General features: G+C 42.3%; 1 protein-coding gene across 1 annotated transcript in view; it reads left to right on the top strand.

Moving 5' to 3' along the window:
* Window positions 1-4,282: 4,282 nt before the first annotated feature.
* LOC144768938 (proto-oncogene Mas-like) overlaps window positions 4,283-25,838 on the top strand; it is a 36,322-nt gene continuing 14,766 nt past the window's right edge. Inside the window, exon 1 of the mRNA XM_078652945.1 lies at window positions 4,283-4,386. The gene's annotated coding sequence lies outside the window, so the exon portion shown is untranslated. The remainder of the gene's footprint in view (window positions 4,387-25,838) is intronic.

The raw sequence follows: 25,838 nt of genomic DNA, 5'->3' as shown, positions 1-25,838 counted from the left end.
TTTTACCATCAAATCCAATTTGATGGTAAAATACCGATTCCGGTGTGCATGCACATGTGTGCATGCACACCTATGCCATATGACAGGCAGACCTGCCCTTAGGGCATGTATGCCTGCCACATGGCACCCAAGCCTGTTTTGGGGGGGCCAGAGGTTGTCAAAGTGACACCCCCTGCACCCTTGTGAAAATCGGTATTTACCGATTCGGTAAATACCGAATCTTAAAGATTCGGTATTTACACATCTGGAAATACCTACATCTCCCCCCTTCATATTTACCACTTCTTAAATACCGAATCGGTAAAATTTGGTATTTAAGAAGTGTTAAATAAGAATTACCTACATCGGGCCCTTATTCACTATGTTGCAGACTATTAATACCCTCAGTTAAATATACAATTTGAAAAAAGTGTGAGGGCAATTTCAATTTACCCACATTGCTCAGACTTATGGCACGCACACTGAAAATACCCATAATTTGAAGGGAAAAAAAACCTTACAGTAAACACCAAGCATCCCTCACCCATTACCAAAGCCAAATGTGATGACAAATTGATGACAAAATCTGGAGCCAGCCCCACATTTCTCAGAGTCCATTGAGTAATAGCAACCAAACTGAAAATTTCCCAAATTCTGCATATATTGAGTCTTACTCCTAGCCAACTTGTTCTCCAGAATCATTTCCCCTACATCCGAAAAAGGGCAAAAGTTTGAGTACAAATCGGAGAGTGGTTGCATATTCCTGGAGCCCAACAGCTCACTAAAAGCACATGGGAGCCGAGGGACATATTTATGACTGCGGTTTTGATGCTCTTGCACCACGCAACATTGTGAATGCACGGCACTAGCCCAGAATCCGATTGATGAAGCCAAGCAAGCCCACTTTGCATGACTCTGAGTGGCTTCATAAATCCAGAGTGACACAACACAGGGCGTGCTTTACTCTTACCTGGGAAGGCATTCCATGGAGGTTGCGTGGGTGTTCACAGGCAGCTCCCATGTATTTTGACTCCTTCCCAGATTTAACAAAAGTGGTAGACCTGGCAATGTTATATTTCATATAGGTACCATAATATAGGCCTCGGTAAACTCGTTACCCTTCACCAATATTCTCTCCCTACATTAAACTTGTCACGGTTTACAGGGACTGACCTTTTGCCTAGATAGTACACTGCATTCAGAACATGTGTTTTCCCTAGTTTGAACTCTCATACATTATGCATGAGGATTATTGGGAGCACAGAAGGACTGCCATTTCCTGTGTAATGTCTACGTATAAAGTTCATGCCCAATGTCATCCTTAGGCCGACACAATAATACAGCAAGGTAGGACTCCTGGGGAGACCAATGGGTATATATACATCAATCTTGCTAAGATAGACAGAGGAGACCGAGACTTCTCAACCGACACACTGACCAGAGATGCTGAAGTTCCTGCATGCAGACACTCCAGCTTGCAGTGGTCTAACATTCCTTGCAGGGTGTTCAGCTCGAGACCAGGATGGGGTCCCACAGTCTCATACTTCAGGTAATGGGGTTGACTAAATGCTAGAGGGATTCTTGACTTAACACCTACACCCATGCAAGGTACACTTAGGTGCATCTAGTTAGGGAGGCATCGTATGAGTATGCATCTTTTATCATGTGTTTTATATACTTGACTGTATTAATGAATTTAGTAAGATGGTAGAACTATACCATTCTATTACCTTTATAATACTGCTAATCATTTATATGTTATACTGTCTAACGGTTGTTGCAGCACATCTATTTTAAACCAGAATAACAACTGTTCAATAAATGCTCGTTTAAAACTCCCAGCCTGTTTTATTCGTTGTATATCTCTGAGACAAACTAAGTAAGCACGAGTAACTGAGCAAAAGGTAGTATATTGAATCCATAGTCGTAATGGATCAGTGTTGTCATGTTCAATGGTTCTCTCCTTGGTAAGAGGACATTCTAGCGGCACTAGTTTGTACAAAAGGGCCAACATACCCGGTGGGGGTGATTAGAGTTCGTCTGACACCAATCCTACAATGTATGTTGTCTAAATGCAGAGATCCTGCATACTTTTTATAGGAACTACACGACAGCAATGCCCAAAAAAAGCTATGCCTTATCAGGGAAAGCATAATGAGGAGAAATATCTTTATTTCTCCTTGTTACTTCCTCTTTCTATGAGTGCTGCATTCTGTGGCACACATAGAAAGAGGACTATGCCTCTCAGGACTGTTTTTGTGTTAGAAGGTGTGTTTTCCTGCATAAAAACAATCCTGCATGCAATGCAGACACCCTTGGTGCAAGGGTGTCTGTGCCTTGGTTGTTGCAAGGCTGCGAGAAAGGCGCCAGGGCAGGGCAAAAGGCAAGGATGCTCCGTATTCTTTTAAATATGAAGCATTCCTGCTCTTTTCCTGTCATGCAGCGTGACTTTCTTATAAATGTGCCCCCAGATGTCTAAATCACGAGTAATCAAGGTCCACAAATAGGAAAAAAAATCCGAGAGCACACGCAAAAAGTGAATTTCATTCAATTGCATTTGTATTGACCATTCGTATTGCAAACGTTGGTCATCAGCATGACACCATTTAAACCCCCAATCAGATGTTTAAAAGCAATGCATCATAATAGTGTTTCTTTGCACTTTGTACATAGTCAATTGCTTTCCAGTATGTAGTTTCAATGAGTTACTTTGACTTGACCATACACAATACCTGACTTGTCTAGCCACTGCCCTGATTGTACACCTGTCGGATCACATGCACTTGGAAGAGCTCTGTGTGTGCCCAATAATGTTAACACATGGTCTAATGACACTATGGTGGATGAAGGCGTTGATAGGAATGCAATGATAATACCACTACCACCACTAACACCATTACTGATACTCCTACTCTTAATGCCACTAGCACCACTAACACAATCTCTACTGCTACCACTACGAGTTCGACTACTACACTAACACCATTACTGCTACGAGTACCACTAACACCATCTCTACTTCTGTTATCATAACTACTGCTACTGCCACTAACACCATTACCCCTATTCCTACTAGTACTATTACTGCTATGAATATCACTATCACCACCTTTACTACTGCCACCCTTACTAGCCTGACTACTACCACTAAGACATTACTGCTACAACTGCTAGCGCTAACACTATTACTACTACTACCACTAACGCCATTACTGCTATTCCTACTACTATTAATACTGCTATGAGTATCACTACAACCATCTCTACTACAGTTGCCACTACAAGTGTGACTACTACCACTAAGACAATTACTATTACAGCTACAACTACTTGCGCTAACACCATTACTGCTGCTTCTAGTTCTACTACTTCCATTGACACCATTACTACTACTGCTACTACTACCATTACTGCTACTACTACCATTACTGCTAGCAGTAGTATCACTAATATCATTATTATTGCTACTACTCCTAATATGACTACTAGAACTAACATCATTACCACTACTACTATTACCACTGACACCACAGCTACTACCACTACTAATAGTAATTATAATAGCAATACTAGTGATAACAATTTATCGAGAGTTGGTGCTGTGTAGAAAAACAATTAACATATAATCACGTAATTACACACATACACAATGATAGTGACAATAAATATAAGTATTTAACAGCACAAACGGGAATAAGGGCGTGTGTCATTGCCCAAGGTCAGTGCAGCGCATTTTATGAATCATTTTGCTGTCAGTGCATCAGCTCAGGAAGGATGATTGGCTGATGCTTCAATGTCGGTTTCTGCAGCCCTGACTTTAACCCCTTCGACGCTCATGACGAGCTGGGCTCGTCATGGCGTAGCCTCCTCGCACGCTCATGACGAGCCCAGCTCGTCACGTAAAGTGCGATTACGAAAAACCCAGCGTACGGGCGGAATTCCGCCCGCACGCATGCGGTTAATATAACTGGAAACATCACCAGATGATCTAAGTCTGGAGTAATCTTGGCGTCCGATCGTCTACAATCTCTTTGGCTGATAAAGTCGCTTTAACGTGGCACGCTGAGCAAATTCACCCACACTGTGGAAGAGAAAGTTTTGTTTGAAGAGAAATTTAATCTGAAGAAGGCAGACCAGGCGTTGTGTCTGAAGGCTGCCCACCCCGGAAGGGTGAGAGTTAATGGTCTCACTCTGGGAGGCCTGATGTGTATCAGGAGCAGAGGCGTCCGCTCAAGGCTGATATATCTTCTCATGTTAGGGTTCAGGGTGTGACTCCGGCTAGAGATGGTTTTGTACTGGGACAGACAGCAGCAGCCTCATCCTTCTCTTCTAGGACTTTTTGGGATTCTCTCATTTCAGACCTCAGGGCCTTACCGGCTTCCAGCCGGAGAGTTTCTGCCTTAGACGGTAAGTGGTGGTGAGAGGCATGCTTTAAAAAAGGGCTAGATTATTTATCAGGGACATGAGTGACACAATCCTTTAAGACAAGTTCACTATGCCACGCAGAGCCACCTTACGTGGCCCATCGGGGCATAGTATATCTAGAGTAAAGCAAGACAGTGCAAGTCACTGTCTTGCTTTACTCTGCGGTGGGAAGGCGTTCCATGTGTGGAGATTGGGCGTTCTGATGCATCAACCCATAGTCTTTGGCGCATTCCCAGATTTATTAAGAACTAGTAAACCTAGAAACATAAATATGCCATGCCTTACACTTTGCTTCTTTTCCCTCCCACCCATCTGCCCAAAAATGTAAGAAAATCGGATGATCTATAACAGCCGATAGGTCCATTGTTGTGGTACAGAAAACATATATTTTACTGTAAATTGTGTCCGTGATTCTGCATGCCTTCTAAATAAAGAACACTGCAACATTATCTCTTATCCCCAAATATCATTTAACAAGTACAACATTGGGCCCGATTCACAGAATGAACTTAAGACTCAATCCTAAACTTACTACTATTTTGGTATTCACAGAATGCACTTACTACTTTTGGTATTCACAGAAGTTAGGATTTTGTCTTAAGTCTGTCTTAAGTGTGTCTTAAGTCTGTCTTAAGTTTGTCTTAAGACAGACTTAAGACAGAATCCTAAATTCTGTGAATACCAAAAGTAGTAAGTTCATTCTGTGAATGTCAAAAGTAGTAAGTGCATTCTGTGAATACCAAAATAGTAGTAAGTTTAGAATTGAGTCTTAAGTTCATTCTGTGAATAGGGCCCTTTGTGTCTGCCCAGTTGTTTTTCTCTCTCCAAAATACCTTCCTTGCCAGTGCAGGGCCTCTGTGAAACATTGACCAAACCCATGAAAGTGGCTTCTCTTTAAGACCCCGCAGAACTCAAACTGAGGCTAAGTAAGCCTGTGGCATCAGCTCTACTCCTGCTACCATTACTACTGCTACCACTAACACCATTACTCCTATTCCTACTACTACTATTACTGCTACAAGTATAGCTACCACCATCTTTACTACTGCTAACACTACTATTGTGACTACGAAAAGGAGAGAATGGTTTTTAGAGGTCAATCTAGCAATGGGTGCACTGCCTGTATGGAAGCACTAATGGACAGTAATTTGTGGTGCAACTGGGTGAGCGGAAAAACCATGTAACCACTCAATGGTTGTGTCAGCAAGCTGGCAAAACCTTACAATTACCACATAGACGTACCCTATGCACACACACAATATTTTTGTACACGTAGGTGGTAGTATAGAAATGCAAACATGCAGAGAAACAGTTATTATTGACAAAAAATGGGGAAAAAAAGGAGTGTGACAAGGGATGATCCTTTGGTCCTTTTTTAATTTTCAAGGCTTAACAACAGCCAGCGACACGTGTTTCATCGCTCACACGAATCTTCAGGGCTCTAGCTAGCTGTCTTTGAGCCAAAGGTCGCTCTGCCGGTGATACTTCCGACCCGGTGGGGCCCAAGACCGTCTTAAATTTCCAATATCGATGAGAGGAAGTGGACTCTAGGTAGCTGTGTTTGAGCCAAAGGTCACTCTGCCGGTGATACTTCCGACCCGGTGGGGCCAAAGACCGTCTTAAATTTCCAATATGGATGAGAGGAAGTGGACTTGAAGCGAAGTGCGCTTCTTGCTTATGCCCGGGAACTATAATAAATATCTAAAAGGAGCCAGTCACTCTGAAATTCTTAGGGTCTAATGAAGCGCTGAATAAAGACGGAGGATCAGAGGTAGCTCTATACCCTTGTGGTATGTCTTTGTTAGTTTCTTCTTGTACTCAGAGGAGCTGTTCCTGGGTCGCCGTGTACCTGGTAATGGAGGTCCATTACCAGGAACACGGCGACATAAAATTAATAGAAATGCAAACATGCAGAGAAACAGTTATTATTGACAAAAATGGAAAAAAAAGGAGTGTGACAAGGGATGATCCTTTGGTCCTTTTTTAATTTTCAAGGCTTAACAACAGCCAGCCGACACGTGTTTCATCGCTCACGCGAATCTTCAGGGCTCTAGGTAGCTGTGTTTGAGCCAAAGGTCGCTCTGCCGGTGATACTTCCGACCCGGTGGGGCCCAAGACCGTCTTAAATTTCCAATATGGATGAGAGGAAGTGGACTCTAGGTAGCTGTGTTTGAGCCAAAGGTCGCTCTGCCGGTGATACTTCCGACCCGGTGGGGCCCAAGACCGTCTTAAATTTCCAATATGGATGAGAGGAAGTGGACTTGAAGCGAAGTGCGCTTCTTGCTTATGCCCGGGAACTGTAATAAATATCTAAAAGGAGCCAGTCACTCCGAAATTCTTAGGGTCTAATGAAGCGCTGAATAAAGACGGAGGATCAGAGGTAGCTCTATACCCTCGTGGAATGTCTTTGTTAGTTTCTTCTTGTACTCAGAGGAGCTGTTCCCGGGTCGCCGTGTTCCTGGTAATGGACCTCCATTACCAGGTCACACTCCTTTTTTTCTCTCCATTTTTTGTCAATAATAACTGTTTTTCTGCATGTTTGCATTTCTATGAATTTTATGTACTACCACCTACGTGTACAAAAATATTGTGTGTGTGCATAGGGTACGTCTATGTGGTACTATTGTGACTACTACCACTAACACCATTACTGCTACAACTACTAGCACTAAACCCATTACTACTACTTCTACTTCTACTACTGCCATTGACACCATTACTACTACTACTACAAACATTACTGCTACTAGTAGTACCACTAACACCATTATTACTGCTACTACTTCTAATATGACTACTACCAAAAACATCATTACCACTCCTACTATTACTATTACTATCACTAACACCATAGCTACTAGTGATATACTACTAATAGTATTTATAATAGCAACACTCTACTCCATTGCACTCTACAGCACTGCACTCTACACCACTCTAATATTCTCTGCACCACTGCACTCTATGCACCTCCACTCTATGCCACTCTACTCCATGCCACTTTACTCTGCTCTGTACCACTCCATTCTACGCCACTGCACGCTATGCCACTCTACTCTGAACCATCCCACTCTATGCCACTGTACTCTAAGCCACTGCACTCTACACCACTGCACTTGACGCCACTGCACTTGACGCCACTGCACTGTGCAACACTCAACTATACGCTGCACCACTCTGTTCATGCCAATGCACTCTAAGCAGTGGTCGAAGTGGGGGAAAAAAAGTAGGGGAACTGTGGGCCGAGAATCAGGGGGCGGGAATAAACAGAGGATTGGATCAGTGGGCGGAGTCAGAGGTGTGGCTAGAAATAGCAAAACATACCAATTTTTTGTACGTTTGGCATTTCACTGACCAGTTACAGCTTATAACGGTATTTAATTCAAACAATCAATAAACATGTTTATTTGAGGTTTAATATATAAGTTGTTGACATTTAATTCATTTACAATGAGGGACATGTTTTCAATCACAGAATATTACAAATACGCTTATAAGTGGAATCATAAACCATTTGTTTCCTAGTCTTCTTATTTAACGTAACCACGTTCGGGTCTGGCAGGAGGCTCAAGCATCCTTTGATTCTGGGCAAATCACTTAATCTCCTTTTGCCTAAAAAAGCAACAATTTGCAATGCAATAGGTCTCGCATTACTGAAAGTTTGAGCTTTTGGTGTTGTATTATTATTTGCAACGCCAATAGGTCAAGCTTTCAGTAATGCGAGACCTATTGCATTGCAAATGCTTGTTTTAATACACCACATCCCTAAACACAGACAAAGCAGTGGTACACCTTAAAAAAATAACAACAAAACAGCAGATAAGCCATTCAACATTTTCCGGTTATTTAAAAAAAATGCACCAGGTGTTTTATTTTCCCAACTTACTTGATGGTTGTGGAGTTCAGAAGCAGTCCAGGCTCCTCTTGCTCCTCTTGCAGGCCCTGGTACAGAGAAAAGAGCAGAGCTGTAAAGGAGGGGCCCAGGACCTCTGGGCAGGCACAGAGAAGAATTTTCAGGAGAGGCTAGTGGGGCTGGGCCAGCTGAGGGCCTCTTCTACAGCAGCCGCTGTCCCCCTATTTTTCAGTTCTGGCTGGGTGGGGAGCAGATTTACAGCAAGCAACAAAGTCCTCAGTGAAGCCCTTTTTAGGTCTCGCCTGGCATGTGTTGCACTCACCATGCGAGGGCCTTTTGGAATCGATACAGTTTGAGAAGGGGACTTTAGGCCACGTCCTTCTTTTTAATTGGCTTGCATCAGCTTTTATGTTAAAATGATGGCGCGTAATTGGCAATCGGGCTTTTGGGTTCCGTCTTGTCCACTTTAAGGACGGCCCATTTGGACAGCCCAACACTATCTTTGTTCCCGTGACTTGGGAGGGTTCGTTGTGAATGTTGATGTCTCAGCCCTGCACTTGGATGCACTATCGGAAATGGAGAAAGTACGAGCCTGTCATAAACCTGAAGAATAGGCAATTATCTATGCCGGTCTTGCATGGGTGTGTTCTATTTCTCTCTATACTACCTTGATCTTCTTCTACTTGCTTTGACCCAGGAGCTATATTTTCCTAAAAAAGTTCTCACCACCATCCTGAGAATATGGGATGCGCTGGGTGCTAAAGCTGTTTGTCCTGCAGTACGTCACGCACAGCATATACATTCTGCAACTTGTGTTATCACGCCAACTTCACAATACATTAGTTCTGCAGCAATAGACGTTTGATAGCTCAGTGATCCATCTTGTTTGGGTTGCATGTGCGCCTTCGGCTTTCGATTCAAACCAGAAATGCCTGAAAGGCTGGCTGCCAATCAACATATGAGCCTGTGGAGCAGTGGAAGGGAGAGAGATACAGCTGGTCGGGACACTTACAGGGAGAGAGATACAGCCTGTTGGAACACCTACAGGTAAACCAGCAGGACTAGTGCACCAAGCTCCTGCAACTCAGTCATTAGAAAGGTTAGAATTGTGCTGGGAATTGGTCGCCGTACACCTATTTTTGAGTTCTTTTCAGCTTGGGTATATATGAGCTTCTCCTTATCGCTGTACAGAGGTTCATAAATTAGGTCGTTAGAGAAAATGTGCTGTTCAAAGAGAGGAATTGTGGTGGCAAGTGTGCTGATATTTCTGAAGTGGCCTGTCTCTTCAGTAAAGGGATCAGTGGACACATTATGCTAAGCATTGGTCATCGTTGAAGAAGAATTGACTGCATTAGATCTGCGACCACGGAGCTTCTAGACTGAACCGACACCCAACCTATCAATGTCTAGTCATAACAACTACTATGATATCCGCAGGTATTGATGCCAGTGCAGCACCGCCTAATAAATTTGAGTGGGAGGATATGGGTAATGTAGGATGGAGTCAGTGACAGCCTCTGGGCTGTCTGTACAAATGCCAATATTTACATATTCAACCACCAAAAAAATTAACAAATAGAGGAGAAACGTTGTAACACAACTCGTCCGGTTTACTTATTGATGTAACAAGCAGATCATATTTTATGATAGTGGAGGGTTACACAGAATCTGCCCCTGAGATGCATGTGTGGATTGAAATATATTACTTTATAGAGTTTATAAAATGCAATCTGTTTATCTTTAGCGAAAAAGCAAAAGACGGTTCATTGTCTGCAAATACTTAACTATAGAGATTATGACTATGATGCTGTAAACAAAAAAAATCTGCAGTTGAACCGTGCAACTGTGTGCACTTCATAGAGTCCTATGCTCTTTATCATCCTTTCATACTCTGTTACACATCGTCCGTAATAGATTTGGATAAAAATATGTATACAAATCTGTGCATTGTGGGCATAATGCTGCATTTCTTAAGGAGTTGATATTATTTTATGCGTTTAAAAAAGCACACTTGCGTGACTGACTACAGGTTAGGCATGGCATCCGATATCTTTGTCTACTAATGCAAAAAGAACTATTGATGGACAGAATGCAGAACAATGTCATACATTCACCCCAGTACAGAGATCTGGGCCTAAATGCATAGTTTTTTTGCTCACCATGCCATTTTAGTTTGGACCAAGCCATATGCAAATCAGTCAGGACCCTGCACCCAATGGGGACAGTCCAGCCTGAACTGCCAGGCCAGGTCCTCCCTGGACTGGAAACAAGCATCCTAGGACCGGTTTCGGGGTTTCACCCCTCTTCAGCCAGCATAGCTTGATTCCCTTTGGTATCACTTTGTCCACCCTAAATTGGCAGGGTATGCCCAGATGTGGGTCCCTTGCTCACTTTGCCACTGGATTCAAGCTAGCCTGGCTGATGACGCCTGATTAGCCAGAAACCGGTCCCAGTATGCTTGTTTCCGGTCCAGGGAAGGCATGGCTTGGCAGTTTGGGCAGGACTGTTCCCATGAGGCACAGGGTCAGACTGATTTGCATATGGCCATGTCTGAACTGGGGTGGTGGAGTGAGCTAAAAAATTATGATGGATAAACCCAGATCAGTTGACTGGGGGTGAGTGTTTGATTTGCTCAAACGCTCCGTCCATCATCCCCATTGGTATCATCTTTGTCCAATGAGACCGTTCAAAACCTGCCTTGGACCTTAGTTAGTACACATTTTCATTATAGCTGGGCTCAGTATTTTCGCATACATTGAGAGAGCTTTGCATTATTGAGGGGCAGTTTTGATACATCTCAACATTTGTGGTTACACTACATGATCCAGAGCCGCTTGATCAAGGACCTTTGCCTCTGCTACTCCCTTATTATGATTAAGGCCACTAGCATTTTATACCCTTTTGTGGCAAAGTTAACAAATTAAACATATTTACAACCCGGTGATACCAGCTATTTGGCAATTATCTGTACGTTCAACTATGGTTTCTGGCTTGCAAAATGATGACAAAATTAAGAGTTTTATTTGCTCAAGTGGAATCTTTCCTAGGGTTTAGGGTGAATCAGGACTGTGCTGATGATAGTCCAGTGGTAACTCTTAAGTTGTTAATAAATTCCACATAAATGTGATGAAGTTATATTGAAAAAACATATATCTGTGCCGTTTGAGATGTGTGAGATTTACGTCAGATTTTTAATTGCAATAGACTATGTTACTCATTTTTATTGATAAAATCATGGATACCCTCCCGTAAAATTATACTAATCACAAGAAGATCACACTGTATCTGTTTCACTGCGGGGTTGGGGTCCTTCACCCATCTCCCGCTACTATCTGTGTCTCAGCTGCTTATCGTTCCTGCACGTATTGTATTCCTATAACAATACTATATTCCGCTACTCAGTGCACTTCTGATCAGGAAAATAGCTGTGTTCCCATGTTGTTCCTTATTGCTTACGTTTTTAACCACTGTTTGTGCTGCCTAGCTCAATAGTATGCTTTTTAATCAATCTTCCATGAAATATGTAATAGTCCTGCAGTATTTTTAATTTTTAGACTCACCTGCTTGGTGTTACATTGTTATCTACATATACCTTTTTGGACCTGTTTCTGCTCATTATATTCCAAATATTAATAATTAGTGAAGTTTACTTATCATTAGGATTATACTCCACTCCTTCTGACACGTTATATCAAGTAGAAAACCTACACAACAAAAACCGGCAGAATAAGCCCTCCACTGCAAACAAAAACTCCTAATTAAAAACATTATTAACAACGCCAATATCTCTAAGTATCAGAAATGCCAGACTTATTGCATTGCAAATGTTTGTCTTCTTTTCCAGGTGGCGTCCCTCGGTCTGCGTGAGCCCGAAAATAAATGGCAGCGGAGGTCAAGGGCGGGGACACCAAAGTATCCTGATGTGACCACTGTATTGGTCACAGTGGGGGCAGGCAGGCGGAGTCCTTACAAAATGAGGTGTGAATATCTGCAGCAGCAGGGCTATCAGAGGCAGCCGTTTTCACGCTATGCTAGACTGATGGCCCTTTCAGTGACACTTTGCAGGACCCTAGACACAGAGGGGAAGGGGAGGAGGTCGGGGGCACTGCAGAGGCCTTCCTCGATGTGCAGGGTGCACCACACAGGCTGAACGATGTAATTTTAAAAAAGTGCTATTCCTGCAGTCCCGGTATGCTTTTAAAAAACAAAGAAGTAGGGGAACGGACTGAAATAATATTTAAAAGTAGGGGCACACCGTGCCCTTCCGTCCCCGCCCACTTCTAACACTGACTCTAAGCCACTCTATTCTGCTACACTCTATACCAGTAGTAATATAATTTTGCCTTCTGTGGACCCCTATTTAATCATTACTGGAATCAGGGTCCCCCCCACACCCCAGTTAATCATATTAGAATCCAGAGTCCAACTGTGACATCACCGAAATCTTGGGACCCCGGCCTAAGCATTCCTATGATTTAAACCACAAACAATACAAAAAAATTCTGAAACAAGTACTCATCAAACAAGTACACAAACAATAGCATATTTTAGTTATAAAAAAACTGTAAATAGGTAAACATTTTAATGGGACACTTAAAGCTTTTCTAAATTCAACAACACTAATCGTCCATACAATATTTTGTTTGATGCACTTGCAGTGCTTCCACACATCTATCTGATGAAACTAACTGAATTCCCAGCCTCCAATTTCAAATTCCTTCATATTTACAGAACATTTAAAAAGTTTAAATTTTAGTTTTTGCTTCTTTATTTCTATACACATTATTAATCAATATTATTTTTACATTATGTAAACAGTTGCTGGCCCCTTGAGTAGGCTTCGCAGACCCCTGGGGGTCACCAGACCGTAGGTTAACAAGTGCTCTACACTACTGCACTTTATGCTTTTGAACTCTAGGCTGCACCACTCCACCACACTCTATGCTGCTGCACTATATTCCACTCTACTGTACAGCACTCTACTCTATGCCACTGACTCTACATCACTCTACTCTACTCTTCACCTCTCTACTCTATGCTGCTGCACTCTAAGCCACTCTCCTCAACAACACTCCGCTCTGCACCACTCCACTCTATGCCACTGAAGTCTACACCACTCTACTTTACACCACCGGACTCTTGCCCCTGCACTCTACACCATTGCAGCCTACTCTGCTCTGCACCACTCTACTGTATGCCACTGCACTTTGCACTCTGCGCCACTCTACTCTAATCTGCACTGCTGCAATACCTAAAACATTTGCAAGATCATGCATAATTGCACAAGAAGTAATTCTGCATTTAGCGCTAAGTCTTAACTTAAAAATACCCCTTCATGCGCAAAATTGGTACAAGAATGAAATTTGTGCTAGGAAATAGTGCTAAATGCAACTTAACATGATTAGCAATCACAAATAGCTGCTCCCATTCTCTAAATGTGCACTTGGGGTAGGATTTTCACCCAATTAACCCCGGCATTTAGTGTTATTTTCTTATCACAAACTGCCTCCTTTGTGTCCAAAATGCCAGCGAGAAGTCGTTTTATGTTAAGAAATACAGTTAAAAGTGCTGTCAGTGTAGAATTTTCCTCACAACTTACTCCTGGCATCTAGTGCTATTTTATTCGTGTAAAATGTATCTTTGTGTCAAAAATGAATGTGTGGATGTATTTTGCATTCAGAATTAGCAAAAAATGCATCAGAATACAATACATCAGAATAGAAATCAAGTGCCTGCGATTGCTAAATGTGCTCATGCCTTTGTGTCCAAAATGCCAGCGAGAAGGCATTTTGTGTTAAGAAATACAGTTAAAAGTGCTGTCAGTGTAGAATTTCCCTCACAACTTACTCCTGGCATCTAGTGCTATTTTATTCGCGTAAAATGTATCTTTGTGTCAAAAATGAATGTGTGGATGTATTTTGCATTTAGAATTAGCAAAAAATGCATCAGAATACAAGACATCAGAATACAAATCAAGTGCCTGCGATTGCTAAATGTGCTCTTGTGATTATTTTCTCCCAAATCACTCTTAATTATGTGAGTAGAAGTAATTGCGTTATTAATGGTAATTCTGCATCAAAGAATAACGCAGAATTTCCACAGAATTACCAAAATGATCCTCCTTATTCCAGCCTCATTTAAATTATGCCCAGGTCTAGCTTTTACGTAGCACCAACTCTTGACAAATTATTATTAAGCACACACAGAGCTCTTCCGAGTACATGTGATCCAACCAGAGCACAGTCAGAGCAGTGCTTCACAAGTCAGATATTGTGTATGGTCAAGTCACAGTAACTGTTACACCTGACAGACTTAGGATGGTCTACCCCACAAGTTTTTGCCTTCTTCCTTTCTTTTCCTTGTTTTTGCTGGTAACAGGACTGTGTTCACTTTACCACTGCTAACTAGTGCTAAAGTGCTTGAGCTCTCTCCCCTTAACACAGTAATATTGATTTATCCCCAATTGGCATATTTAATTTACTTTTAAGTCTCCAATAAAGTGATATCCCCCAGAATCTCTAAATGAAATACTAATAGTGGGCCTGCAGCACAGATTGGGCCACCAACGTAAGTTGCCCTTTAACCATGTCTCATACCTGCCACTGCAGAGCCTCTGTGTGCAATTTACACTACTATTTCAACCTGTGAAAATAAACCTTTTGTCAGGGCTAAACCTTCCCTTTTCATACCTATGTCACTCCTAAACTAGGCCCTGGACAACCCAGATGGCAAGGTGCAATGTATTTAAAAGGCAGAACATGTAACGTTTTGCATGTCCTGGTAATAAAAAACTCTCAAAATTATTTTTCACCACAGCAAGGTCTATCTCTCCCATATAATATATTAGGATTACCTTATTACATTTTATAAGTGTATTTTCCAGTTAGGAACAGATAAAACCCCCATGTCTGGTGTCTCTGGAATCCTAATTTGAAATCCTAATTTATGGTAAAGTCATATTTTAAATTCCAATTGAAGAAATGAAACTTTCAGAAAGTTGGCATTTTCATACTTTAGCCATTTTGGTCCTGCAGCCAGTCTCTAATCATATGTCTGGCATGAATTACAGTTGGGCTTTGTGTATTCCCCCTAGACAGCTACACACAATGGGAGTTTAGGTGTGACTTCCATGGACCATCCTGGTAGGATGGGAGGGAGGAGCTGGACCCAACCTCACTTACACCTGAATTGGCTGTGTCCTGCTCACACAGAAGGGCTGCATAACCCCTGTTGTGAGTCTGGAACCAGGGCAGGACCTCTGTGCACTTCAAAGTCCAAACATGTTATAAGTACTTGACCTCTGAAACCACCACTTCAGTACACTTCTGGACCTTTTAAGACTCTGCCCAGAAGCAGGACTGCTGTGCTGCTGAAAGGACTGCCACTCTGCTGGACAGCTGTTTTGCTGTACTCCTGCCTTGCTGTGCTGACCTGCTGCCTGCTGCCCTCTTGCGTGGGTAAGGGGACTGGACCTGCATCACTTGAATCCAGAGTTACTCCAAGGGGTAACTGGCTAGCCTCCTGATCTGAAATCACAGGAACCAGCCAACCTGCTTCTGCACCTGGACTCTGCAATCTGTGAGTCTGCGCTACCATGTGGTACAACCCCAGTCCTTAACACCTGGAAGTAAGTCTAAGGTGTTTCTCCAGCAGAACTGATACAGCCTCTGCTGAGCAATGCATCCCTGAGGAGAACCGGTGTATCTCCTTGGCTGAGCGGCACATCTTCGAGCAGAACCGATACATTGCTGCTGTTGCATGGATTAGACCCGTAGCAAAAGACTCACATAGCTGCCACATCTTGCATCTAGAACTGACGTATCACCTTGCGAACTGACACTGTGCAATGCTTTTCTGGGTAGAAGCTCCTCACATCCCTCATCCGCTGCCACTTCGACAAGGATGAACCAACACATCAGAGCTGTACCACTCATAGGAACTGGCACATCTTCTCAGCTAGGTCTGGCATCCTCAACTCGAAACTTCAAATCAGAAGTCCAAGTTGCGAGGATCCACATTGTAGAAGCATCAGGACCTCGCACAGCAGCCTTGGGACCGAGGATTTGCCTCTACTATGCAAATCATTTTTGGCACAGATTCATTCATTGTTCCACAACAAAAATTAAGGTACTTTTGGTCTAGGGACCTAACTGGGTCCCTGTAGCCAGCCCATCTCCATCACGGTCGGCCTGAACCTTAGACTTTCTCTGGTCTGGCGTGGCCAAATATCCTGCAATATTCTTGGTGCTACTTTTTACTTTAAGCTTTAAAAATCAATATCTAAAGTTCTACCTATTGGATTGTTGTTGGTTTGGCCATATTTTATTTATTAAAACAAATTATATATTTTTAACATGGTGTGGAATTGTTTGTGTGGTGTTTTTACTGTTTTACTGTTTGAAGCATTGCACAAATACTTTACACATTGCCTCTAAATAAAGCCTGACTGTTCTGTGCCAAGCTACCAGAAAGCGAGCACTGGTTAATTTAGGAGATTGCTTGTGCCTTACCCTGACTAGGATTTTGATTACTGCTTGACCAGTGAAGCAGGAACCCAATCTCTAACAGTAGCTCATTGAAACTCCAAACTAAATGCATGGAACAATGTAAACGTGCAAATACACACCATCACGAGACAACATTTCTAAACATTTGAGTAGGGGGTTTAAAAGCTGTCATTCTGGTAGTAAACATTTGCAAAATGTGAAGGTGAATACAAGTGAAATTGCAGCAAATTCACTTTGGTGCAAGTGTTCTTGGAATGTTTTCCTTTTTGTGGACTTTGATTATTCATGATTTAGATCTCTGGGTCTCATATTCTTGCAGTGAGTTTTACGACAGTGAGAAGCTTAAGTTCCCTTCGGATTTGTACTGAATACTTTTCCCATTTTCTGATGTAGTGAAAATGAGTCTAGGGTGCCTAGAGTACCAGTTGGCTAGTAGTGAGACTCAATTTTTGCTGAATTATGGTAATTTTCACAGTGGTTGCTATTACTCCGGGACTCAGGAATCTTGGGGCTCATTCCAGATTTTTTCACCAATTTTCATCAGATTCAGCTGTTAGAGTAATGAGAGAGGGGGAATCGGCATTTACTGTCAGTTTTTTTTTCTTTCAATTTATGGGTATTTAAAGTTGTGCTTGCTATAAGTGAAGTTCAGACAAAATATCAAGGTTAAAATATTGGCAGACATAACTATCAAACATTAAACAACGTGACACACAAATATCATGATGCACAAATATCGTTGACAAGGATATTGTTTTTTGAGGTAAGTAATACTGTTTTAAAGGATATTAGGCCAGATGTACAACCATCAGGGTTTGCGACTTGCAAATCGTGACTTTTAGCAACTCACAATTTGCTAGTCGTAAAACCTGATGTACAACAGTGTCTGAGACACTGTTTATGATTGCCTAATGGGTCGCAAGGGACCTGACTCATTAATATTCATGAGGCAGTTCACAATTTGCGACTCATTGGGAATGGCCAGAACTCACAAGGATGATGGCCTGCAGGGGTCAGCAGACCACCATGTCTGTGACTGCTGTTTAAATAATAAGGAGTAGAGTGGCTGATTAGGCAACACCCGCACCTTGATGAAAGTGTGACTGCAGGGCAGTGTCCCCACTCTACCCCTGAATTTGGAGCATCATTGATGGAACTTTGTAATACAGATGATGTGTGTCCACTAAGGGCAAGTACTGCCACCAAAGGATTCCCTACTAGACAGTGATAATACTAGAAGGGAAGTACTAATAAGACATTTCAGGGATCTGTATCCTGATGAATGCCATCGACCCTACCGGGTGACAAATAAGGGCAGAAACATGTTTATACAGCAGATAGGGTAATGGGGACGTTGCCTCGCTTATATACCCCATATTTCTTTTAACCCTGCCAAGTGAGATCCAGAATAAAGTAGATGGTACCTACTCAGACAGTTTTTTTCTTTTCTGCAACAGGGATCCCTGTTCTTGGATGACTCTTTTTTCTATACAAAAAAAAGATTTTCTTTTGTGCTCCACCCTGTATGTTGGTCTGCGCCAGGGTATTGCAGCAGCACTATTATAAATCATGGCACTTTATAACGGGTTAAGGCAGTATTTACAACCTCTTGGGTTTATCCCAATTAGGTTTCCTCTCTTATTTTTCTATGCTTTGTCCTTTTCTTTCCATTCATCCTTTTGGGAACAGCTGGCCCAAATTAAGTCAGGGACCAGCCTCTCTTTCTCCCCATGTCCAGAATCCTTGTCGTTTAGTGAGTGATAAAGATTTCTTGGAAGAACAAGGAAAGGCGTTATCTCTTGTCCCTTCTGTTTGTGTGTTTATTGCTTTTTAAATAAATAAAGCTGTTTTAAAAAAATACCTCATGTGTTTCTTAAAGGGAAATGGGATGTTTTTCAAAAATTATAATTAAAAGTTTTCTTTTCATTTTTTGACAATGATCCGTAGCAGCACTGCATGCTCTGAAAAAAGCTGCAAGCCCTATTCACAAAGGGAAAGGGGTCCTGTTTGAATGGCTAAATACCAATTTGAAATTGGTGGTAAACTCAAGTGTTTTACAACCACACTCACATCTCAAAACATTCCCACATACCAGTGTGACTCGCTATTAGGAAGGGACACCTTTGGCACGCCCTTTCCTAATAGGGATTCGCAAACCCCATTTTGCGAGTCGGTATTAGGTTACCGACTTTCAAAATAGGGTTGGTACATTTGAAAATGCATTTAACCAGCCAGTAAAATATGTTTTACATGTGGTCCATTGATGTGTTTAACATAATTTTCTGCAATATAATTGTTATAAATATTGTTTATTAAATATTATAGTGTGCTTTAGTTAATCTATTCATTTTTTCGTGCTAAAATTCATATATGAATGTTATTGTTTTAAAATATTGTAGACATGTGACATTGCTGACATCTTGAGACCCCGGCCTAAGCATTTCACTGATTTGAACCACAAACAATACACACAAAATACAGAAACAAGCACTCCTCAAACAAATACACAAACGATAAAATAATATATTTTATTTGTAAACAAACTGCAAATAGGTACACATTTTACTGGGAACATTGAAGCTTTTCTAATTTCCAAGACACTCATTGCCCATAATACATTTAGGTCCTCATTTATGAAAAGTGACGCATCGCTGCGTGAAAACAGCGATGCGTCACTTTTCACTGCGCTCTCCCTGCGACATGATTGATGCGTCATATTTATAATATGACGCATCATGTCGCAAGGAGTTACAGATACGTCAGTATTTCTGACGTATCTGTAGGCGCAAAAGTGACGCATTGCTGGAGTGTGTCACAAAAGTGACGCAACTCCAGCAAAGCTTCCTTTCACATGGGGAATGCCCCATTTGAAAGGGCTTGCGTCAGTCTTACGCCTGCTGTGAGGCAGGCGCAAGATTTTGACGCAACAGCGTCCTAAAAGTGACGCAGCAAAATCTCATAGATTTCCCTGCGTCACTATTACGAGGCTTTTTGCGGGTGAACGCCCCCTCTGCATACATTATACCTGACGCAGGTATAATGTAGCGCAGGGGTTTACAAAGTGACGCATCTGCTTAGATGCGTCACTTTGTAAATACTGCGCAACAGGAGGCATGTTTTACGCTGCCGATGCGTCACAAAAAGTGACGCATCGGAAGCGCAAAACTGCCGCAAGGCCTCATAAATGAGGCCCTTAGTTTGATGCACTTGCACTGCTCCCACAAATTTTTCTGAGGAAACTAACAGAATTTTTATTCTCCAGTTTCAAATTCCTCCACATTTGCAGGATGTTTTAAAATGTTCAGTTTTCAATCTTTATTAATTTGATTTAAGATTTTGTAATGCTCACAGCTACCCAGAAGGATTTCCCGGCACACAGCAAGAAAGGAGGGTAGTCTAGGTGCATCCGATTTAGAGAGTCATGTCTTCAGTACCTTGTGGAACGCAATTAGTGACATCCAGTTTTCAGATATTCTGAAAGGGAATTTCAAAGCGTCGGGTTTCAGTAGGCAAAGGAGTGTTTTTTCATGTGAGCCAGACTCAATCTAGGAACTGTAAACAAGGCTCGTTTCATAGATATCAACACTCGTGTAGGCTGATAGGGCACCACCAAGTCCTGAATGTAGCGTGTCCCTCATACAGATTTAGCCTTGAACATTTTTTGCTCCTCCACTCAATAGGCTTTTTGCCATTCTACTCAATACCTTAGATATCAATAAAAACAGTTGCAGCAGGTATTATACGATTAGGCAACCTCCAAAAGACTGCACGAGGAATCTGTGAAGAAGAGCTTGGAAACCTAAAGGGTGGTGGGAACACAGCCTTTTGTTTCAAAATAGGGCTAGTCAGAAAAATATTTGTTATGTTTCCCATTGGGTTATAATCACATTCTAGACTCTCTACCATGTACCGGACAATCAATGTCACATTGTAAGGGCCTTATTTATGTAGGTCTTGCGCCGCCCGTGCGTCACTTTCAAAATAGGAAAAAGTGACGTACCAGTGGCACAAGACCTTCATAAATGAGGTCCTATGTTTTTATGTGTGTCTTATCTTCGGTATTTTAAACTTTTTCTATTCCTCTTTTTAAAGAAAAGAAGAGTCAAACATCTGAAAGATGCATTAGAATTGCTTTTTCATCTGGTAGATGAAGATGAAACCATTTGTGAGTGCCTTTTTTAAATCAGCTGTAAGAGCAGGTTGCTCCATGACTACTGTATAGGTCTGAAGTCTGATTATGCACTTTATGCACTTTTGAGGGGGGCGTATTTTAATGATTGTATGTTGTATTTGTTATGTCTATGATCACTTTTAATGTAATCAATTGTATGAATTTTAATTGTACTTTTATGGATACAATACATATTCAAATAACGTATTTGAATTGTATTAGCCTTGAACAGATAGCATAAGGTTTTAAATGTAAGGCACTTGGAGATGGTGAGCCAGTGCAGCTCACAAAAAAAGATGGGAGGCTGAGGCAAATTTAGGGAGCTGGAACAGGAGCCTAGCGGCAGCATTCTGTGCTACCTATAACTGGTGAATTGCTGTCTCAGCAGTGCCCAGATATAACACATTGCCGTAATCTAATCTGGATATGATAAGGTCCGACTTTTGCCTCTTTTTTAATACTGACTTTATTAATGTGTTAATATTACTACATTTTCTTAGCTGTCACAGTCCCTTTTAGCATGTTTTGTGGAACCCCAGGGGTCCTGAATCACAGTTTAAAAACCTCTGCTCTACACCACTGCACTCTCTACTGTTCAACCCTATGCTGCACCACTCTACTTTATGCCTCTCTACTCTACTCTAATTTGCACCACTCCACTCTATTCCACTGAACTCTACGCAGTCTACTCTACTCTATACCACTGCACTATATGCTGTTGCGCTCCACTCTGCTCTGCACCACTCTACTTAATGCCGCAGCACTTTAACAGACACAGCATCTCATACCTCAACACCCACCGACTCCTCAACATTACTATGGGGTCAATTAGGATGGCGGACGGATCGCCATAGCCATGCAGGCGGTGGCGAACTGTCCGCCCTTCCTTGCCCGCCCGCCACCTATTTCCTCCCGCCATATTACAATGGCGGGGGGACCATGGCAGACGGGAAGACTGTCCGCTGCATTTCCACCGCGGTCGCCTTATGACCGCGGCGGAAAAGCTCTAATATGGTGGCGGTGTCTATCAGACACCGCCAGCCATATTAGGATGGTGGGGGCTATGCATTTCCGTCGTGGCAATGCCGCCACGAAAAGGCATACGGTCCTTGCTTTGTGGGCCCGTTGCGGGCCCCCAGGGTGAAGGGGGTGTGGGGTACCCACCTGCAGTTGCATGAACAATGCGGCAGGCACCGCGCGGTGCCTGCCGCTTTGTGCATGCAAATGCACAGCATGCTTTTTTAACTTTGCTTTGGGTGCTGCTTAAAACAGCACCCGCCGCAATGTTAAAGATACGGGAAGTGACCGCCAGGGTGGCGGTCACATCCTAATTACAACGGAGAGGGAACGCCGCTGCCCCTGCGGACGATCCCTCCACCTCGGGGGTGGCAGACGGACGCCATCATAATCGACCCCTTAGTCTGGTTTCAGACCCAATCACAGCAAGGAAACTGCCCTCATCGCCGCCATGAATGACATCTTGCCAGAGGAGACACGGCAACTCTCATCCTCCTGTACCTATCTGCTGCATTTGACACCGTTCCCATTCCATCTTCATCCAACACCTACACAACATTAGAATCCAAGGACACACATTCTGATGGATCTGTCCCTTCCTGACTGAAGGGATCCGTCAGTCAGCCTGGCACTGCGCACTTCAGATGCCCACAACGTCATCTGCAGAGTTCCACACATATCCTCCCTGAGCCCAACCCTCTTCAACACATACATCATCCCTCTAGTTAGCATCATCCACTCTCACAACATCAGTGTCCTCTCCTATGCCAATGACATGCAACTCATTACCTCCCTTACAGACAAGAAGCCCAGTACCTGAATAATTGTTAAATGCTCCATGACTGAAATCACCCACTGGATGACAACCAGCTGTCTAAAGCTAACCAGATCAAATTTGTGATCTTCAGGAAGAGCACTGTGGGACTCCAATTAGTGGCCAACCGATTTGGGACCGACATCCACACTCACCACCCTTGCTGAAAACCTCCTAATCATCATCATCAACAGCAAACTCGACATGACTCCCCAAGTCAAAGCCATCACCGCCTCATGTACCAATCCCCATCTGTCTATCAATTGTTCTTTTTGCATTTGTCTCCCCTCAAGTGGGACGGGTATGCCTAGACGTGGGTCCTGTGCTCTCTATGCCACTGAAGTCAAGCTATCCTCGCTGATGAGGGCTGAAAGCCCTAAACTGGTCCTAGGATGCTTGTTTCCAGTCCAGGGAAGACCTGGCCTGGCAGTTCCGGCTAGACTGTTTCCGTTGGGCGCAGGGTCAAGACTGATTTGCACATGGCTGTTCCAAACTGGAATGGCATGGTGAGCAAACAAAAAATGGATTTAGGCCCAGATCTCTGTATTGGGGAGAATGTATGACATTGACATGAAATTGTTCTGCATTCTGTCCATCAATTGTTCTTTTTGCATTCCTCTCTTTCTAAGGCACACTAAAACCTGACAATGGTGTGCAACTTGGTTCAGAAATGGGGACTGGAGACAAGATACAATCTGTCTCCAGCTCAATGAGTAACTTTCATGGGAACCTTTTGGATATACGAGTGGGTTGAGTGTTTCTGCAGAAAATAATATCCAACCTGCGAGTGAATCTCTCCCAATTGTTCCTCCGTCTGAGAGCTCCTGCAATCTCTAAAAATGTTCTTTTTAAATCACCTTTTACATCATCGGGATCAGGCATTCCCAGATTGTGGGTTTTTTGTCCAAATCACACCTCACATTGCCAAGACCTTCAGTGCTGGTTAGTGGAGGAGAACTTGTTGGAAGGGATTCCTTTAAATCTTCCTATCCCGTTACTGCTAACAACAGATGTGAGCCTTTGGGGTCAGGGATGTTATCCAACATTTGGAGGTAAAGGGCCAGTGATCTAGAGAGGTTACATTGTCACACTGGAGAGAGCTGATTGCAATTTGGAAAATAATTCAGTCTTTCAAGGTCCAGTTGGAAGGGATGAAACTTTTAGTGAGAATTGACAATTTAGTTGCCAGATGTCATCTCAACAGAAAACAAGGATCAAAGAGATTCAAGCTCAACAACCTGTGACAAATATCTTTTTTGAGAGGAAAACTTCTTCTTGCTGTGAAGGTGGTTTATATTCAGGGCAACATTTTCAAGCAGATGCCCTCAGTTGGAATCTACCCTCCTCAATTACTCTTAGTCTACCATCGGAACCTCTTCAACAGCTAAGCTTAGTGGCTTAGAGCCTAAAAGGGTAGCATTAGAGCAGCTAGGGTATTCAAATTAGGCAGTCTTGGATATCCCAACTTTGAGAAAGCAGTCTATATTAACATCTTATAATAAGCATTGGGGTTCTTTCCAAATTTGGCGTTTGGATAATAGATTAAAATCTGAATCAATTGATCCCTATAAAATTCTTGCTTTCTTAAGGGATTTATTCATAAAAGGTCCAACCCCAGCAACTTTATTAGCACAATGGACAGCAATAATGTCTTTCCAAACTCCAACGGATGATTAAATAAAGTAATCTCCATTGGATAGTTCACTACTTAAAAGTTTTAGACTTAGGAAGTTAGTGGCATCTTCCCAAGTCTCAACTTGGTAACTATCAGTTGCATTGAATGAGCTCCAGCCAGCACCATTTGAACCATTGGAGTGACCTAAACATACATGGCTGTAAGCAAAGGTTGCTTTCCTAATTGCCATAACTTTGGTGAGAAGACTGGTAGAATTCATGCTTTAGTAAAATCTTATTCTTATCTCAGATTTTTCCTTGCTCAAGTGGTATTAACAACAGACACGGAATTTGTATAAAAAATACATTCCAAGTTCCATATATCCCAAGAGATTATTCTTGCACCTAGGTTATTTATGAAGAACACACACAATCAGTCAAGTTGGCAATTAAACAGGCTTATAGAACAACTAACTTCGAATACACCAGTTAATGTTCCAGGGAAGTCTACAGGATCCATTTTTGATATCTTTGAGTCAGGGGGAGCTTCCCTCATGGAACTATGTAGAGTGGCCATGTGGACATTTTCACAATATCTTTGAATAAACCCTCCTATGTTGGATTTAAATCTGTCACCAGAGCTTACATGGCCTGTAATATTGAATTCAGCAATGAAATAATTATTGGCTCTTACCATCAATTTGCAGTTTTTGCAAATAATTGATGCTTGTTAAATCCTCACTACATTAAGAACTAGGACAAGGAGCATTATGATCCCCACTACTACTATCACTACCGTCACCATGATTATCATCATCTTCACAACCACTATTGCCACCACTGCTGCTACTGCCTTCAATGCCAACTCTGCGTTGGCCACCACTATAACGGTATCCACTATCAACACCAATGCAATAATTAGCATAACCACTACTACCACTGTCACTATAAGTACTACTGTCACTGCCGCAACACATTGCTCTCATCAATGAATTTTTGCACATATAGTACAAACTGCATGCTAAGATCAATACCCCTAGGGGGTATATGTATTTTAGTTTATTGTTGTTTCTTTGGAAAAAGCGATTCAAGAAATTAAGTGGTTGTTTATATATGCGTTGCATATTTGTTTGAATTGCACTTTAAAAACGCGTTTTTGCACATATAGTATAAACTGCATGTTAAAATGGATCCTATAGGGTGTTAATGTATAATACAGCCCATATTTTTCTCTTCCCAGTGACTTTATGAACAGGAGCAAATTGTTAATTCTGTCTCTCAACGTTAATGGATTAAACAATAGACATAAAACTTGTGCAATAGAAAGCTGGCTAAAAGGCCACCATCTGGATGTGATCTTTTTACTAGAGACACATCTATGAGCCTCAGCAGATGCTAGTAAATTGTTTAAAAACTGGGCGGGCCTTCATTGCTCAGCTGTGTCAGGGACAGCTCAGA

The sequence above is a fragment of the Lissotriton helveticus genome, chromosome 1_1, assembly GCF_964261635.1.
Source record: "Lissotriton helveticus chromosome 1_1, aLisHel1.1, whole genome shotgun sequence".
In the NCBI taxonomy this organism is placed as follows: domain Eukaryota; kingdom Metazoa; phylum Chordata; class Amphibia; order Caudata; family Salamandridae; genus Lissotriton; species Lissotriton helveticus.
The sequence above is the reverse complement of the archived record's forward strand: the minus strand, read 5'-3'. Positions and strand labels throughout refer to the sequence as shown.